Source organism: Erithacus rubecula (genome assembly GCF_903797595.1).
Source record: "Erithacus rubecula genome assembly, chromosome: 10".
NCBI lineage: Eukaryota > Metazoa > Chordata > Aves > Passeriformes > Muscicapidae > Erithacus > Erithacus rubecula.
In genome coordinates this window covers 2,835,878-2,848,772 of record NC_136662.1, presented here as the reverse complement: position 1 = coordinate 2,848,772, position 12,895 = coordinate 2,835,878, and the positions used below count along the sequence as shown (strand labels likewise).

The 12,895-nt window shown below is 39.4% G+C and overlaps 1 long non-coding RNA gene across 1 annotated transcript in view; it reads left to right on the top strand.

Moving 5' to 3' along the window:
- The window catches only part of LOC306805808, a 58,306-nt gene extending 46,608 nt beyond the window's left edge, over window positions 1-11,698 (top strand). The window contains exon 4 of the long non-coding RNA XR_013775299.1: window positions 11,568-11,698. This is a non-coding gene — a long non-coding RNA (uncharacterized lncRNA). The remainder of the gene's footprint in view (window positions 1-11,567) is intronic.
- The last annotated feature ends 1,197 nt before the right edge of the window (window positions 11,699-12,895 follow it).

Here is a 12,895-nt window from a genome sequence, read left to right as displayed (position 1 = left end):
CCAGGGAGGATGGAAATGTGACTGCTGTCAGCGAGGTACTGGCAGAGGTATGAGTGGAGAATATGGGTTTGTGTGGAGCTATCAGAATGATGCAATCTGATGAGACACTGAATGGTTTTCTTAATTTTTTTTTACTTGGGTTAAATTAATATAAAAGCAGTTATAGTGATGTATGTTCATAGTCTGTGCAAGTGTTTTGCATTGTTTGATACATAATACTTTCCCATTTTCTCTAATTTTACATTGGTCCAAGCAGTTTTCCCAGTAATGTATTCCTGGCTCATATTTGTGGTGTGACATTTTTGATAAGTATTGTCTGGGTTAATCCACTGTGGAATAATGGTTTGGATGATTCACCAGAGCCCTGGTTTCCCAACACAAATAAGCTGTAGTGAAAGATGTTTCCTTTTAGGAAGGTGATTACTATATTCTTAGGTGAAGCAATTATAAGAAAGAACCTGATTTTGTGTTTATTTTAAAGACAAAATTAGATATTTTAGGCAAAATACCATCCTTTTCTGACTGGAGGGGTTGGGGCTGTGCATAAAGGTGCTGAGCTCTCTTGTCCCTCTCTCTTTCTGCCTCATTTGGAACATATTCAGGTACTGTAGGTTCGAAAGCCCAAGTCAAAACTGCTCAATAAAAATGAGATTATGTGCCATTCAAGAATATGCCAGCCATATTCATACCCCTGTATTCCCTCGTGAGCAAATAGTTTTTTAGTCTTGCTGAAATACAAGTTACTCTCAATAAGCTGAGCCTGTGTGCAAAGGTTAGGGCCTGAAATATGTTCTTACCCACCACATGGTGTTGTTTGTCTGCATTATCTCATGCAAACAAGAACTTTTTTCTCCTGCTCCTTATTGATCCCAGTAGGTGAAGGAAGAAACACCTGATTTATTAGTCATTGGTCTCTTTTCCTGAGGACTCAGCATCTGAAATAAATTGAATGGGGTTAGGAATGTACTTAGACCCAGACATGATTGTTTGTGTGCCTTGTCTTTACAATAAGAAAAAAACTCAGAAGCAAATTCAAGGTGTCATTAGTGTCATGCTATAAATAAACAAAATGCTGCACAGATAAGAGAATACCACATTTTCCATCTTGGAAATAGCTTACAAGCCATTAGGTGCAGGATAAGATATAGAACCACAGATTTAGAAAGGAAAAGTAAAGACAGATAAGTGCTGAGGAGCAAAACAAAAAACCAATCTGTGACTGCAGTGTTTGGATTTTCCATCCTGACATGAAACTATTTGCTCTAGAAACATGAGGAGACATCAATATTACTTGGTAAGATGTTGTGCCTTGTTCTGTCTGCCTCTGGAAAGCATTCTCAAGGAATGGAAGGCTGGCCTCAGCTGATCTGATGGCATTTCTCCCATGATGGGAGAGCTCAGGGGCAATTCTGGGTCCTCTGTTTCTCTTCAGGACCAGCAAGAGTGAAGTGTCAGGAGGCTGGATGGGAAGCATTAGAGCACCCTATATTTGGTGCATGCCATGCCCTGATGCATATCTATAGAGGCAGATATTACAGAGAGCTGCTTCTTTAGCACCTCAGACATCTCAGGAATCAGGGAGGTGTAACACATTGTTCCTGTGCTTTTCCCCTTTTTTTTTTTTTTTTTTTTTTCCTATTTTGCAGCACACAGCAGTCAAAGCAACTCCCTCTGTCTGGGCTGTCTGAAGCCCAGTAGATAAGAGAGCAAACACCTCCCATAGTGACAGGAACTCATTCCAACCATTTGTTTTGAGTTTAATGGTAGATCTTGGAAAACATATTTTCCATTCATAAAAAGGAAAAAAAACCTACTTTTGATACTTTCTAATGCCATCCTCTGGAGGCTTGAGGGCCATGTGTCTCACACCCTTACTTTGTAGGCCTTGCTTTTATAGGCTCTGTTTTTCACTCCCAGAGATTTATTATCCCAGTGCAGAAACAGTCTGGCTATGCCTCAGCAGTGGAAATGTAGCCATCTATTTGCTAAGAACAAGCTTGTGGTTTACCAGAATATTTCTGTTTCCTTCTGAGGTTTCCAGCTAATGAAGGGGAATTTATCCAGTACATTTATTGACATTAAAATAAGAGTTACAGTCCATAAATAATCCCATTGTTGTTTTAGTTTGCAGTTTAAAACATTTTGTCAGCAGCATTGTTGTCCACTGTGACTCAGCTTGTGTTTGTTCTCATAGTATTAGAGCTAGTAATACAGACACACATTTCAGCTGCTCCCACCAGGAAGGCTTCAAAGTACATTTTGAAATCATTCCTGAGCTTTTTAACACTGAGCACCTTTGATCCCAAACATGGAGATGAGTTCACAGCTATTCCTCAAGTGAATCTATGGAGATAAAAGCAGCCACCAGACTCATTTCTGGTTTTGTGCAAACTCCTGCCAGGACAGAGAAGCAAGAAGCCCTGTAAGGAGCAGGTGAAGTGGCAGGAGAAGAGCCACCTCCTGTTTTGCCCACTCCCAGGAATGCTCCTGGCCCTCTCTGAAGGAGCCTTTCTAGACAGAAGTGTTGTCTTCTTAGTGATGGATCCTTGCATTAGGAAAAGGTGGAGGTGCATCAAGGAACACTCTGCAATTCCTGCATCCTTTTATTACTGTTTCCTAGAATGTCAACCAGTTTTTTCATACCTGTCAGCCAGCTTTGCAAAAGAAAGTCCTTTAGCACAAGGAAAAAGTTGGGTCTTCAGAATTAAGGCCATAAAGAATTATGTTTGTTATATTGTGTTGTTTTAATGGGGATGTCCAGTGGATACAAGAAAAAGTACCAAATAATTTCTATATAACATCCTCTTTGCTGGCAGTACATGGTAAATTGAATAAGACTTGATTTTCAAATACATAAAGTAATCAAGTTTTATCAATTCTAAGCTTGTGGCAAATTTTCAACTTGATTAGTTGAAAAATTTCTGCTCTTTTAATGTATTGATTTTTATTATCAGCTAAGATTCCTGCAGATTTTTATAATCTATTCTGATAATATAAAGAGCACACCAGAAGACACATGTGCTACAGACTTAATTTCTGAAGTTCCTTTGTCTCTATGATCAGCTAACTGGAGGGAAAAAAAAGCTGTTTAGAGTGATGTGTTTTGAATGAACTTCATTCAGAGTTTTCCATGATGTGATGTCCAGTGCCATAGATTACACAGGAGTGTAAATACATCTTTGCAGTCACAGAAGTGTTATCTTACTGTTAAATATTCAGTAATCCAGAGCCACTTCAACAGATTATGCCTGACTTGCTTGTAAAATTTGCTTACACAGAGCTGAGCCCTGCCAAAGCACTTCTCTAGGTATTCACCTGCAGTGCTCAGCCTGCTGGCTGCCAGTCAGCTGAGATTAGCAGGAGGACAAGTGACACTCAAGAGGTGAAGCAAAGAAATAGGCAGGTATTTAAATAGATGTATGAGCCAGCAAACAGGAGTGGTTTTAATATTAGTAGCATTTTAATCTTGTTCTCTGAACAAAAGAGGATTTACTTATTCATGGCTCAAGAATTATAAATTAATGTGTGGAACTAGAGTTAGAACTGAGGGCACTGGAAATTCCTATGATTCCGTGTATTTATTGTTTTAATTGTTCATATTTCCTTTGCTTTGGGGGATTTGGTCTTCGAGAGTAATATGATGGTCACTGCCACATCTGTCTTGGATTCCCTATTCCTTAAGAATAGCCCTAAGCAGAGAGTGTTACAGAAGTCTCTCATTAGGAAGGAGTAGTCTCAGTCTTTTATGTAGCTATAGATGATAAAAGGCAGTGATTTAGCACTGGTGTCTGAAAATCCACCAGCACTACTGAACTCAGTAGGTCTTGTGCAAGAAAGCCATTTCCAGCAACATTTGAGGACTTGTCTGTCCCTCCTGGTTAACAATAAAATCTTTTTTTTTCCACTATGAGCCACTTGTAGCAACCCTTATTAAAAAAAAACAATAAAAATGAACAGTAACAAAAAGCAAAAAGATAAATTCAGAGATTAGTTTCCTACAGCATGTGAAGCCTCAGTCTTTGAATCCAAAAGCAGTCGTGTGGCATTATCTACAAACTGGACAGTGACCCTTGCCTCTGCCTGCACAAATAGCCACTGGCTCAGTAAGCACTGGCACTCAGCATCCTGTGTCTGACAAAGTTAATGACAGAAATGTGCAGAGTTTATGCATTTTCACTTGCTGGCTTCACCCTCTTCCAGCCCCTGTAGCTCTCAAATATTAAATCTGGCTGCAGCAATTCCCCCAGCTCCCAGTTGTGTTTTTTGGGTCCTTCTGCACCCCTCTCTTCCTGACCTACATGGAAACGAGCTTGCATGGAGAGATGCTGAAGGGCTATTTCTCACAGCTATCAGGCACAGCCTGAAATATATTTTACTCATGGCAAACAAGGCATCCTAAAGCTGGGCAACATGTGCAGCTATAGCAGATGTTTCTGGATACAGAGAAAATTTGGAATGAGGTTATGATTTGTGTTAATATCAGCTTAGCCACAGCTCAAATAATGTCCTGGAACAGAGATTATCAGTGTCCAGTTGCACCTCTGAAGATACAGAGAAAAAAGTAAAACCCAAAGAAAGGGCTCATCTCATTATCAGGTTTCAGGTGACTCAACAGTTGCATTTTATGTGTTATATCGTCCACTCATGAAAATAGTTTTAGTCTGTAAAAACAGATTGAAAGGGACTAAGAAAATGAATGGAACAAGCTATTCTGGATTTTCATTTAGGATGGGATTACTTTTGAATGAATAAATCCTTTAGGGGTGGGATAGTGAAACATTATGGCCATGTTCAGCAATTGTGCCCTCCCTAAGCAAAGACTTAAATATTGACCCACCTGTGGCACGTCAGGGATCCTTTTCCTGATGATAACTTACTTCCTTAAGTATCCACAACTGATTTGCATAAGAATCATATTGAGATTATCATATGACAAGAAAATTATCAAACATTGTTAATAAAAAAAAAAAAATCTATCAGCCAATCTTAAACCAAGTGGATATCATATAGAATTCAATAGGAAAGTGAGAATTCTGTCCTCCTGAATAAGATTTTTTCCAATTGGCTGGCACATGGAACGAGTTCATCATATAGATGCCAATCTACAAATATGTCCAATAATAGTAGGGGGAGCAACTGTTCCACAGCTCTGCCAGTGTTCATCAGACACAGTGACAGTAGCCACATCATTAATCTCACGGTATATTAGAAATAAAGTCACCGGAATGGAATGGTGTCAAAGGATAAATGTTTCCCCCTTTGAAAATAAACTTCTCAGTTTCACCTCATTGTGTAGCCTTTTTTTTTTTCCCTTTCCCCCTCCCCCTTTCCACCCGCCCTCGTATAAATCCTTTGGTTTCACCTGGCATTTAGGTAACAGTAGGAGACCAATATCCTGTGTCAGAGCTCATTCTACAGTTATCAGTTTAGCATACCCTTAAATCCCCACGATTGCTGTGCCAAGACCAATCCTTCCTCTGCGAGGTTAAACATATGCATTACATATTGAAACAATGTAAGTAGCATGTAATTAGCGCTGTTTATGCATTCGCACTTTAAATTATACTTCTAAACCTATGATGTTTTTCAAGGCACTTCATGTTAAAGAGACTTAAATGAGCATTCATCTTGTCATTTTTAACTTTATTCATAAATAACCCTCTAAATATATTTGAATGGTTTATTACATTAGAGCCCATGAACTGACGTACACATTCTTCCCTTAGAGAATATAGTTCTTAATAAAACATCCTTTAAAATTATAAAACCCGTGAACATGGCAATTAAATTTACAAACAGTGTCATCGACAACTTTGACAAAAGATGTTTGAAGAGGGGGGAGTGTTGGGGGGCCTTTTTTCTGTCCTTTTTTTTTTTTTTTTTTTTTTTAATCCCCTCCTCTTTTTTTTTTTCCCTTTTTAAAAAGCCTTGTTCCATAAGGATTATAGCTCCCCCGCTGTTTGGAAAAGATAATTTCACTTGTAACACTAATAACTTGAGCAGGGAGAAGGCTGGCTGGGTGAATGGAATGCACTTCACTGCACATCTTGGCTTCGCTAGAAATCGGAAACAGATGGTCCTTGCGGCTGGCTTCCCACTCGGGCCCGCTCAGTGCCAGCCTGTGGTCGTTGGCTGGTTGCTGCTGGCACTGTGTGACTTGAACATAGTAGGACAGTGGCAAAAGAAATCAAATCTTTTTCATTGAGCACCAAACTGTAATGAAATTTGACAGATCTGACATTCTATACCCAACATCTAGTTAGAATATATTAACCTTTTAGTTTTCTTGAGCTCCTCTCCTACTAGTTTATGAATCTCCTTATTAAGGGGTTGCAGTGGCTCCGAAGGTGGCAGGAAAGCAATATCTTCTGCATGTTCTCTAATGCTGGAACTCAAATACATAATTCAAATAGTAATGGAAATGTGGGGCTTTTAACTCATCCTAAATTCTTCTACAAAATAAACCCCTGTGCTAGTAATAGAAATAGTGGTTAGGTCTTTTGTTAATATTTAATTCTAGGAAGAAAAAAGAAAATCATAATAACGTATTACTGTGCACTCAGTAATTTCTGTGTATGTTTTCTATCCCTAACCCACTGTGTCAATGCTACCTTTGATCCAGCTGCACACAAACTGACTTTGTGATTTCAAAGAATACTTTTATTTCAAATCCTATGAATTTGCATTTACTTAAATGGTACAGATTAGTCCAGGGCAGGGTTCCTCCTTTCCCTCTAAAGGTTTCTCCTAATATATGCTTGATATTGGCCTTTTTTAATGAACCCTGCTCAGTCCTTCTCGAGGTCACGTTGGCTGTGACACAGTCCTTGAGCCAGCCAAGTGTTTGTTCCTGGGGGACAGGGACCTCTCATGGATAAAGAACATGTTGAAATGTTGTACCAAGTTATGGTCACAGATTAAGAAATAGTTGGTTATATTTAGATTTTAAAATAAATCTGGTTTATGTTCCTTTGCATTTTGGGTTGATAGAAAAGGATTTTTACTTTTTTTTTTTTAAATGTTTGTATGTGTCATTCCTTTGCCTTCAGTCCTTTCATCTGTTCCTCCTAGTTTTTTCAGACATGAAGTCACAGCACTGTCTGTGATGTCAGTGTGTTTCCATATTGACAGACCGTTCTGTCAGAAACAAGATCTTGAGGCTTGTTTCAGATGAGGCAAAAGGGGAATACAGATGGTAGGAAGAAAATCAGAGGAGTGAGAGGGGAGCAGAGAGAAACACACACAACAGAGCTACAGAGGAGAATGCAGAGTCCAAACCCAACTTTTCCTGCAGAGGGCAAAGGATTACTTTCCCTGGATTCAGGAAGATCATCCAAAATGCGTGTGTAACTATAAGCAACCAGTAGAAGCTTTACCACTGCACTCATTTTGGCTCAGGAGTCCTTGAAGGTGCAGCAGCAGTGGTCACATGCTGCTTCCTTCCTTGTTTACGCCTTCAGCAACAGCAGATCCTCTTGATTGAAGCCAGGATTATAGGATTTCCAAAAGCTAGAACACACTCGTTGTCAGCAACTTTGCATCAGTTCAGAGGCTGCCCAAAAATCAACTGCCTGCTCTCACATGGCACTTGAACTAATTGTCACTGTTCGAGATAAGGAAATCCTCCTTGTAACTCATTGAAATTGAGGCTTCCCAAGGAAAACGCCTCCGAAATTCGGAACAGATCTAAATCATACTGTTGCAATGAGCTGATAAGGTTCTGAGCAATTGCAACTGGAGAAATGAGGGGAGGCAAGGGGAAGGAAGAGAGGGTTAATAAGAAATGGGTACCGTGCAAGTAATGCATAATCTAATAATGAGGTATCAGATCCTAAAAATGCCCGCAATTCTACCGTGTTTCTTTTACTGACATGAACAGTAGAAGCCAACATTTGGAGAAACCACCCACTATGCCAACATTTCTAATGCTTTCATGCATTTGGTTTCCAGTAGACTGTAAAATGCCAGCTTGATACAGTCATCTGAATCAATATACTTTATTAGCCTTTTTTTAGCATTCTTTTCTGGTTCCACGCACTTGATAGGAACAACAATATCCTCATCCAAACTTTCGGCTAAGGGAAGATAGAGAGGCCTGCTCATGCTGTGTGAGCTGTGGCAGGTAGCAGGTAATTCTGCTCAACAATTAAGCAAATTATTTGTGAGTAGTTGGCCACTTCTCCAGTAGGAAGTCGGAAAGAAGCTGGCAAGTATTTCCATCCATTGCTTGAGGCCTAAAGCTGTAGGAAAACAAATCTCCTGTTGCACACAACACACACACACCTAACTTATTTCCAGCTCAAAATACCACTATACTGCAAGCATTTTTATTTTGCAGCTGTGTCTGCACAAATGTAGATGCCACACGAAAGCTTTTTCTTTCTTCGAAACAGATCTGATTTAGAAGCAAATATCTTTGTTGCTTATTAGTCTTTGGAAGGCATCGTTTTGTCCCAGTACTATTCACAGAGAGTGTTGTGCAGAATGCTGATTGACAAGAGTTAAATTCAAAACATGTAGCCATTTTCTGGTGTGTGGTTTTTTTCCTGATTGAAGGAAAACTACTTAGATGTTTGTTTCCAAAACGGCATCTGTCAGCAATCAAAGGGGAAAAATTGCATAAAACAAATGCAATTGTTTGGAGTAGCATTTCCTGGATCATGTTAAATGCTTGATTTGCTCCCCATTATGCTCACCAAATAATTTTATTTTCCACAATAATTGCAATATTTAACATGTTGTATTTAATCTTGTTTTAATGCTATTAACAACAGCTTATGAAAGGAGTAATTGCTCTATGGGTAAGAACTCACCATCCCCAGCATCAGAAAGAACAATGACAAAGTTAACTGCACCTAATTGTTCTGAATTTAAAACGCTGTTAACCAACAGCACTCCTCATTTCTTTGCACATAACCACTCCACTGTCAGGAAGGAAATGGTTTCATGCTTCTGTCATTCATAATCTGAAAAGTGTATGTTCTAAAAAAATATTTAGTTGGTGTGTTTACAATTAATATTGGGAGGTAAAATCATATGTTGGTAAAGGAAGAAGTGGTTAATACAGCAAACCAGAGAAAGTTTGTCAGTAGATCTCTGGCTACATCAGGTGCTAAAATCCCATATAGAATACAGATTTATCAGAACTTGCCTGGAATGACATGCAGCACAACTGGGTATGAAATACTAAATAAATAATAAGCAGGGTGGGTAAGATGATGGGTTTGAGAGGTAGGAGCAGAGAGAGCATAATGAAATTGAATCTGACACCAATTCAAGGGCTGATTATTACTAAGAGTTTTGCTTCATATTTTGAGTGATTATTTGGAGAGAGAGTTTTTTCAATAAGCACTGAGACTGAAAGGACAGGTAGTGTTAGCAAACCTGCAGTAACAAAAGACAATAAATACTTCGGCTAGCCAGAGCAAGGACAGTTCCTGGCACAGTGTCCATCTTTTTTTTTTTTTTTTTCTGGACTCAGAATAAAACTTAACACTTCCCATGCTAGTCAGACCCTTTCCTGTAAACAGCAGTGGGATTGTACCTGCTATCTGGAGCTAAAAGTGCAAACTGGGATGCTGTAGTAGCATAGATCATTCACTGATGTGGTAGTCCAAGAAGATTGTAAAACTGGGGCAAAAAACACCCCAAACTCCTGCGTGTTACATTAGCAGCTCGTTCTTGCATTAAATTATTTGCTTATAATCTAACACATCACAGAAATGCAAGGATATTATTGAAGCTCAGTAAAAGTTAGTTCTGTCCTGTACTGAATGGCAGTTCTATAATCTGTGCAGCCCAGAATTATGATTTTGCTGTAGCCAATTAGTTAAACAACAGTTAATATACAAAATAATCCAAACAAGAATTGTGCACCCACGAGCGGCCCTTTTTTGATACAAACAGAAAAATGAATATTTAAAATTGAATGGATGTTTTTAATACACTTTCCTCTTGTGTTCAAATCACTAAAATATTTGCAGAATGTAGCTGCTTCTGAGTGAGAGAGTTGTATCAGCGGTAGCTCCGCAGCCCTAAGAAATATTCCTGGTGAGAGTGTGTTTGCCAGTTCAGAAGTTCATTTTCTCGAGCACTTGAGGAAAGGCTCTGCTGTATAGGCTGGAGTGCCCTGTCAGGGACTGTGGTGGTCACAGCCGAGCAACCGTCACTCCGTGTGACACAGCAGGGGGATTTAAATGGAAAACATTCACTGCCTGCTCAATAGTCAGCTGTCATAAAAGTAATACTTCACTTGGGTTTACAGTGCACCAGGAGAAGTGGGAAAATGAGATGAGAAAATCTGTGATAATCTTTAGGCAGGAAAAGATTTTAATATCAGACAATAACAGGATTTCATAACTTTTTAAAGTAGTTTGTTTTGGGGCTGTCTTTCTCCACGTTATCTGTCAATTAAATTTTGACCATGGCAGAGAAGTTTTGCAGGAGGGAGAAACAAACCACTGTGAGTTTGGCAGTTGTCACCTGATGGGATTGAGAAATGTAACATTTAAAACTATGTTTAAAAAAATATTGTAGCAAAATGATATTTTACAAATATATAAAAAGGAAATTGTTAGTTCCTAGAGGGCACTTTGAACCCTCATATGAAAAGTCATTCATTTAAACAATATGATCTGATATCCAAAATCAAGAAGCAATCAAGAGCCAAAACTTGAGGGTCTCAAAAAAAATGAAAGATCATTTGATTCCTTCAGAAAGCGCCTGTCACTGGATGGAGAAATTAACTTGGACAGTTTATACTTTTGTTTCGCCTTTCACTGCCTAAATTATTATATGCACAATTATGAAAGAAAGAAAGAAAGAAAGAAAGAAAGAAAGAAAGAAAGAAAGAAAGAAAGAAAGAAAGAAAGAAAGAAAGAAAGAAAGAAAGAAAGAAAGAAAGAAAGAAAGAAAGAAAGAAAGAAAGAAAGAAAGAAAGAAAGACGCAATCCTTTTTCTTTTTTTGCTCAGTCTTTTCCCCCCCAGTCACGTATATGAGAAAAGTAGCTGCGATAAACAGATACTGAATCAGACTGAAAGTCTTTAAAAAAAAAAATAAACAAAACACACAAAAAAACCACCCAAAACATTGCATGATAGTCTCTAAGCAGTTCCATCTGTCAAGCAGAAATTTTAGGCTAATAGCCTGTGGCGATCTCCCTCCACAGTCCACTACCTGCCTTTGTCCTATTAAATCTCTTTATTCTTCTTTAAAAAGAAAAAAGAGGAAAGGAAAGAAAAACCTTACAGACCAAAATCATCTGAGTGATGAAGCCCTAATTTTGACCGCCTCTCTTTGATGTTGAGCAGTGGGTTCTTATTTAAAAAAAAAAAAAAAAAAAAAGAGGGAGTGAGAGAGGGGGAGAGAGAGGGAGAGAGAGAGAGAGAGAGAGGAGAAGACAGTGCTAGGAGCAGATGACTTTTCATCTCCACTTCACCTTGCCACTGGGTCTGTGAGAGATTGGTTCATTGTCAAGGAGATTTTTTTTTTTTTACCCATGATTCCATATGGTATGGACCGGGCTACATGTTGCCCAACATGCCAGTGCAAATGTTTTCTCAATTAGGTGTCTTATCTCCCGTGAGTTAGCATCAGATGAAGCTTGCTGACAGCATAATGGCAGGGAAAACCTCCGACGGCTCCATCAAATGGCAGCTCTGCTACGACATCTCGGCCAGAACTTGGTGGATGGTGAGTTGGCAGCAGGGCTGCTTTTTTTTTTCTCCCTTTTCTACTTTCCCTCCCTCTTTGACAAAATGTCCCAGACCTCACATTTATCAAATTAACATTTGATTTTTTTCACACTCTTCAGTAGAGCAGCCTCACACTTGTCCCACTTGTGTGCTTTCCCCCGTGTAACAGGAGACTGTTAATGTGCACTACAGTTTCCAGAGGGAAGCTTTTTCAATTCTCCTTAAGGGAAAAAAAAAAAAAAAAAAGTATGCAAAGAAGTAGTTTGAAAAACCCTTGTTGTGCAGAATAACTTGTCTCAGTCGGCTGCCTAACGCTCAGTTTGTTTTATTTTATCTGCTGCTTTCCAGCGTCCGTGTGCGCGTGCATTTTTTACCATGCAGTATTTTGTAAAAAGGGAAGGTGGAAAGTTCAGTCTGTTACAAAGCGAGTCGATCCCTGTAAAAGCCTGGAACGGTGCGGTCGTGGCGTGGTGTAAAATCATCACGTGTGAGAGGAGCGCGGTTTGCGAGGTGCTGCCTTTCATCCAAGACCCCGATCTAACTTTTCCCTCCGCTTGTTTGTGTTAGAACAGGTTCCCGGGCTGTGCTGACCTGGAGCCATGTGTTACAGATCCCACATAGTCTGGCTCTAGCTGCTTTTGGGCACAATTAAAGTTTCAATAAAGTCCCAACGTGCTCCATAGAACGAGTTAACTAGCATGTCATGGTCAGCCGGGCCAGACAACCTTTGACATCTTGAATCTATAAGAGGTATAGTGAGTTAGGAGGATGCACAATAGCCCATTGTAGCAGAAGATGCAAGTCCTGTTGCGAGGAAGAGAGTCCTCAAATCATTACTGCCCTCGTTAGCGTGTTGTCCGTTAGGGATTAATTCGTTAGTAGCGCATTTTTAGTTTTCTGTAATTATTATTCTTGTGGCAAGCGTGAATTCTTCCAGTGAGAGGAAAAGTTTGCTGCCAGGACAATGAATGTATTATCCGCTCCTAACTGGACCGTGAACCTCAGCTCATTTCACATAGATATCAGTTAAAAAAGGACTGGCGAGTGGAATTACAAAACAAGGCATGATCACTTTCATTGTATGATACGCTGAAACAAGTCGGGGGCTTTCCCTCCCCCTCGCCGCCCCGGACCAATTTTGGTATCATTTGGAAAGTTTAAGACCTCAGAGGACTTGAAAGACTTTAAAAAGTGAGATCCG